Source organism: Brassica oleracea, chromosome C5 (genome assembly GCF_000695525.1).
Source record: "Brassica oleracea var. oleracea cultivar TO1000 chromosome C5, BOL, whole genome shotgun sequence".
Taxonomy (NCBI): Eukaryota; Viridiplantae; Streptophyta; class Magnoliopsida; order Brassicales; family Brassicaceae; genus Brassica; species Brassica oleracea.
In genome coordinates, this window is record NC_027752.1 from 11,191,534 (window position 1) to 11,198,415 (window position 6,882).

Genomic DNA, 6,882 nt, shown 5'->3' on the forward strand with positions numbered 1-6,882 from the left:
ATTTCGCACAGAAGCATCAATTGCTTCAAATTCCATATCATCCGCCCACTGATGAATCTGATGTTATCTTGAACATGAAGCTGATGCACATGAGTCAGCCACCATTCCTGTCATATATTGCCACCTTAAGCATTTAAGTACTTTGTTTAAAAGAAACGTATTGTTAGATCAGGGAAGACAATCTTAATCGAAGCTTATTATGATGGGAAACTGAGATTTAAGACAAACAATAGAAGAAATGTCAAAACCATTTAGAAAATAAACATGTCCTAAGTTCAAGCTTTGAGATCGAAACAAAGATATTAATAGATACATTCTTAAGAGATCGTACGGGTGGTGTAAATGTAAGTGTTTGGAAATGAGAAAGTAAAAAGCTGTATGGTGCGATCAGACAGCATGTCTCATAACAGAGGTCATGAATATCGGTACATGAAATCCAAAGTATGAAACCTTGATTACTACTCTTCCACCAGAGATGTCTTCGCCTTTTACAAAAGATTTTATAAAAAAAATCGATACTTAATTCTACGTGTTAGAACAATATAGTAGAAACTTTATGGAAAAGAAGAAAGCAGGAAGATGATATAAGGGAAGTTACATGCATGTCGAACCTGAGATTTTAAATATTGCGTCTTTACCACTCACAACAGGTTCAGGAGAGATCTTTACACCTTCTACCTTAACCGGAACCAACCTGATCCATCATGGTTTTGAAAAATTAAAATGCAGTATAGTATGAGAAGATAAAAATATGATTCCAGTCAAATTTAAATATATCATCAGAGTGTCATTAAACTTGATACAAAGAGAGGACAACAAAATCATACCCCTTTCGGAAATACACTTTTGCCAATGTCAAAAGGAAGTAAACTTTGAAAAGCATCTTGATCCTCAGTTTTTACGCTCCGAGTAACAGCTTGCTAATAGATAATTCTTAAGAGGAGCAATCTACAAAATTGGTCGATCCAAATCATCTATGCAGCATAACAAACAATTGCAGCAAGAGCTTCATAGTTCATAGTAAGATCTGAAGTTATATTGAAAGCCTTGTTCAAGACTATCCCAAACTACGAATATATATTTTAAAGTTTCTTGAAATTTTTTGCCTCAAGAGTCAAGACCCATTAACGGTTCTGTAAAAAGAAATATACTTACATGTGTTGGTCATATTGATCCAATAGATGTAGTACAGTCTCTTCCTTGCTCTTGTAATCACACATGCACTTCATGATCCTTCTGTGAACCTGAAACAGAGCAACGAAAGAAGAGCGTAAGAGATTATATAATGTAACTTCTAACGGATTGATGATATGATGGATTCTTACATAAGGCAACACCAGCATTAGAAGTAGTAGGTTCTTGAGGTGTTTGTGATGTTACAGCATCATCATCTCTTTGGATATTACATAGACGTTGCTGCTCTTTCTCTCTTTTATCCCTGAACCACATCGGTATGTGTTTGTGGCTGTATATTCTTGAAGCTTTACGTATCTTCCGATAAGTGTCGCAAGACTGATAGTAGGATCTGAACTATTCTGTGTACATTGCTTAACAACGATCCCTCACTACAAAATAAAAGTTTATAATCACTGAAACTATCAGTTCAAGTGGTCCAGAGACATATCCATATAGTCATACAAACCAAAGAAGAAAAAAAAAACTAACACAATTCATCGGGTCTTGTAGAGCAATTAAGTACATAAACTTGACACACAATATATAGATATATATAGAGCCAATAAGTGAAACTTACCTGCAAGAGTCAATCATTGTGTGTTATCAAACCATCGATAGCCACAAAGTATAGCCATGTGCGTGATTGTCGAATGTAAATTAGGAAGAGAAAATCGAGGTGAGCCATGACGGAAATCGCAAGCTGAGAAGAATTTGGGTTTGCGAAGGGCCAACTTATAATTTTTATAAAGCCCAACCGAAATCCATTTCTAATCCAGCGATGTTGACGTGGCAAAATCGAACTCACCCATTGGCTGATTTTCTATGCTGAGGTGGACAGTCTTAATGGAGCTCATATATCCTTTTTAATATAGTATAGATTTCAGATCAGACTTTATCTGATATCTTCTGATCAAAAGATAATATACTGATGAAAGAAAATAGAAATATTTGTGTTGTTACTTGATACGTTAATTAGTATTATGGGAGAAAAAAATCTCTATAATATTATTTGAGAAGTCAGTTTTCTACGTGTCGCGCTCACGTTAATTCTTACGACGATTATTTACAGAGGTATCTTTAATGAATTAAAAATACTGAATTTAACTACTATTATTTAGTTTCTTTTTATTTTATTTTTAAAACATATATAAAAAGAAAATATTCATAAAGTTTAAAAACGAATTTAAAAATGAAAATATATGTATATATATATATAATTTCATTAAAAAGGAAAGTAACAAAATAGTAATTTTCTGTTTAAAACATATTTTTACATAACAAAAATTTAATTTCAAAGTAATAAAAATACTTTGTTTATATCTAAACTTTTTCTTAGATGAAAAATAATATATTTTATATAATGTGATCTCATAAAAAAGAGTTCGCGAAGATAATCATGATATTAAAAAAATAGTAATCCCTTAAAACATACTTTATAAAATATAAAATAAATATATTTTCATAGTAATAGAAATATATTATTTATATCTATCTATTTTCTTAGATTATTACATAAAATAATTAAAGAACATAAACCGATATATGTTTAATTGACTAAAAATCGTTTATAATTATTATTATTGAATTTTTTTTTTTCATAATCTTTAGCTGACTATTATATCTTACAATTACATCAGAACCACGTATAAATAATATGATTTCACAAAAACAATCACAATTTTAGTGCGGATTTTTAAGAGATATTAAAAATAGAACGTACAAAATAATTTTTAATTACAAGAATATTTTGATCAAATAATTACAGAATCTTTTCAAATAGCATATACTATTAATGGGGGTATATATATATATATATATATATATCTATATTATTATTTATGAAGTGATTTTGCTTATGTGTCAACTTTTCCATGATTTTAGGATTATTCAATAGTTAATAAATATTTTATTATATATTTTAATAATTAATAGTTTTGGAAACATGATAATTACAATATTTCATCTATACATATATTTGATGTTATCTTGTTTATTCAATGATTTTAATAGATAAAATTATAATATTATATTATAAGAAATATTTTTAAGAAAAATATGATAATTATAATTTACACAAATATTTCATATTATATTATTAATATAATATGAAAAATTCTTTTCTAATATATCATGAAAGGATTATATCTATATTTTGGTATTAAAAGGTTATATATTTGAGATTTTGTTTATATAAACTCATCGATAATATATACAGTTTATAATTTTGATTTATTAGTGTTTGTTTTTTAAAAAAAAAAAATTCTAACAATTATAAACTTGGCTAATAGGTGTTACCATAAAAATTCATGTTTATACAAACGCAATATTTGATTATATGTCCTACAAAAACATACAGAAAGCAAACTTGAAAAGTAAAAATGAATATTTTAAAACATAAGAGATCTTCTAACATTTTCAAAAAGTGATATTTATTTATTTATTACAAATCATAATTTTAAAAATAAGATAATTCTTACATATATATATATATATATATTATTTTGTTATTTGAAAATAATTTTTTTATTATAAAAGTAAAAAATAAGATAAAACATTTTAAAATTAAATATTAAATAAGCAAATATTAAATATTAAATAAGCAAAACATTTTCTAAAATATTTTAATATGTGAGTGTTTTAAATTTTGACTCAATAATAATCATATATATTTTGATGAAAAACTTTGTCATATATAAATAATTTGAAATTTGATTTAAACTTTTTGATAACATTTGAATTAATGATTAAGATGGAAACTAATAAATAACATATGCCGGATTTTAAAAAACGATATTAATATATATATATACATCTAACAATTTTTAATTCTAATTTTTTTTATAAAATAATAATAAATTTATTATTATTTATTTTATCCGAAAATAAATAACTACTCAACTTAACAATTTTATAACATCAGTATATATATATGGTTCAATATATTAAGGGATCAAACCGAATAAACAAAAGAAACCGATTAATTCTGATATATTAGTATACTTATATATAAATTTTATAATAATCTGTATTTGATCAATATTTTCAGTAAAAACCAAAGAAATTGGTTATAATATTAGTCATTAAAATTATAAAATGAGAGAAAACTAACGATGATATTATCGGTAGATATTGTTAATATCAATTTATTAATTCCTAAATATCATGATAATTATATATTAAAATATATTTTTAAAAAAATTAATATATATTGGTAAAATATATATAGATATCAAAATTAAATAATAATATTAATTAAACTAATGATTTATCCTATAACTATGGAAAAGATGAAAAATAAGCAAATTAACTAAAGAAACGAACTAATTCAAATATATTAGTATACTTATATATAAATTTTGTAATAATATGTATTTGGTCAATATTTTCAGTAAAAATCAGAGAAATTAGCTATAATATTAGTCATTAAAATTATAAATGTGAGAAAAGTAATGATGATATTATCAGTATATATTATTAATATCTATTTATTAATTAAATGTCCTAAATATCATGTTTATTATATATTAAAATATATTTTAAAAAAATATTAGTATATATTTCGGTAAAATAGGTTCATGTTTATCATGATTTTAAATATCATGATAAATATATAGATATTAAAATAAAAAAATTAATAATAATATTAATTAAACTAATGATTTATCCTAAAATCATGGAAAAGATGACAAGTAAGCAAATTAACTAAAATCATGGAGAAGATGACAAATAATCTAAATCATAATTATATATTAAAATATATTTAAAAAAAATTTAGTATATATATATTGGTAAAATATGTTAATGTTTAATAATTATTTTAAACATCATGATAAATATAAAGATATCAAAATAAATAAACTAAATAATAATATTAATTAAACTAATGATTTATCCTAAAATCATGGAAAAGATGACAAGTAAGCAAATTAACTAAAATCATGGAGAAGATGACAAATAATCTAAATCATAATTATATATTAAAATATATTTAAAAAAAATTTAGTATATATATATTGGTAAAATATGTTAATGTTTAATAATTATTTTAAACATCATGATAAATATAAAGATATCAAAATAAATAAACTAAATAATAATATTAATTAAACTAATGATTTATACTATAACTATGGAAAACATGAAAAATGAGCAAATTAACTAAAGAAACTGATTATTAATTCATATATATATATTAGTATACTTATATATAAATTTTATAATAATATGTATTTGATCAATATTTTCACTAATGAGAGAAAAGTAATGATGATATTATCGGTATATATTATTAATATTGATTTATTAATTAAATGTCCTAAATATATTTTTTAAAAATATTAGTATATTTCGGTAAAATAGGTTCATGTTTATCATGATTTTAAATATCATGATCTTTGGGCATGAAAATATTTGCTTATTTGTCATGTTCTCCATGATTTTAGTTAATTTATCTCTTTGTCATATTTTTATTGGTATTTATCAAAATTATTAATTTATTAACTTAAATAAATGATTTTGCTGATTTATTATGTTCTCCATAATTTTAGGTAATTTTATTTATTTGTCATGTATTTATTAGTTTTTATCTGAGTCATTAATTTTAATAATCAATTTTAATTGGACTGATTAAAATTTCTATATCTTAATGAATAGTTGTATAATTTATTATTTAACTGATTGCAAATTAATATTATAAAACAATACCTCTAAAAATAAATGGAAAACATGTTTGAAAAAAACAAATAATTCCACGTATGTATTTTGTGTTTGTCTACATCTTTTTTTTCTTATTTGTTAGTTTTTAGCATTATACTAAAATATTAAAAATATTTTTATTTAAAAACATATTTATATATTGTTTTAAACATAATATGTCATGACAAATTTTTTTTTTAAATAATTAAGTTTATTAACGAGGTATATAAGAAATAGCAATAAATTTAATATATATTTGTTTGTCAACGTGGCCTTTTGGCGGTATTTTTTTTATTTTTATTATTCAGTTGTAAGAATAACATTTATTTGTTTTTTAAGTCGAACAAGTTAATATTTTTTAATTTTTTATTTTTCTAAATATTTTTATCAGAATATTATAAAATATTTTAAAAATACCTGCCTCCTAAAGAGAATATTTTCAAAATATTAAATTTTTGTTTAGAAGAAGTACCTTATATTTATAAAAAGAATTAAAATTAAATTTATTTACTTTTTCAAGAGTTTTACAGAATTATGACATTGTTTAAATAAAAAAATTCTATTATAAGACTATTATGTACAAAATGTGATTCTATATTTTTATATAAAAACTGTATTTTCCAAAATGACTTATTTTAGTTATAATTATTAAAGTTTGAAAGTTAATAGAACATTTGAAAATAACAAATTACGATTTTATAATAAAAAATAGTATTTTATAGTAAACAACAATTTCTATTTTAAGTAAAAAAAATATAGATTGACTATAGCTTATTTTTCTCTATTATAGAATTAAAAAATTAAAATAGCAATATATATAAAATGTTATTATCTTATACATTACATATTAATTTTGTTTGTCAACACGATTTTGTTGAGTGTTTATTCAGTTATTATGAAAGGTATTTCACAACATAATTATATATATATCAATATTTTTATTTACTTTGATTAATATAAAATGTTAAATTGGGTTCCGTGTGGTAACTCCAAGAATTTGGTTTAATAATA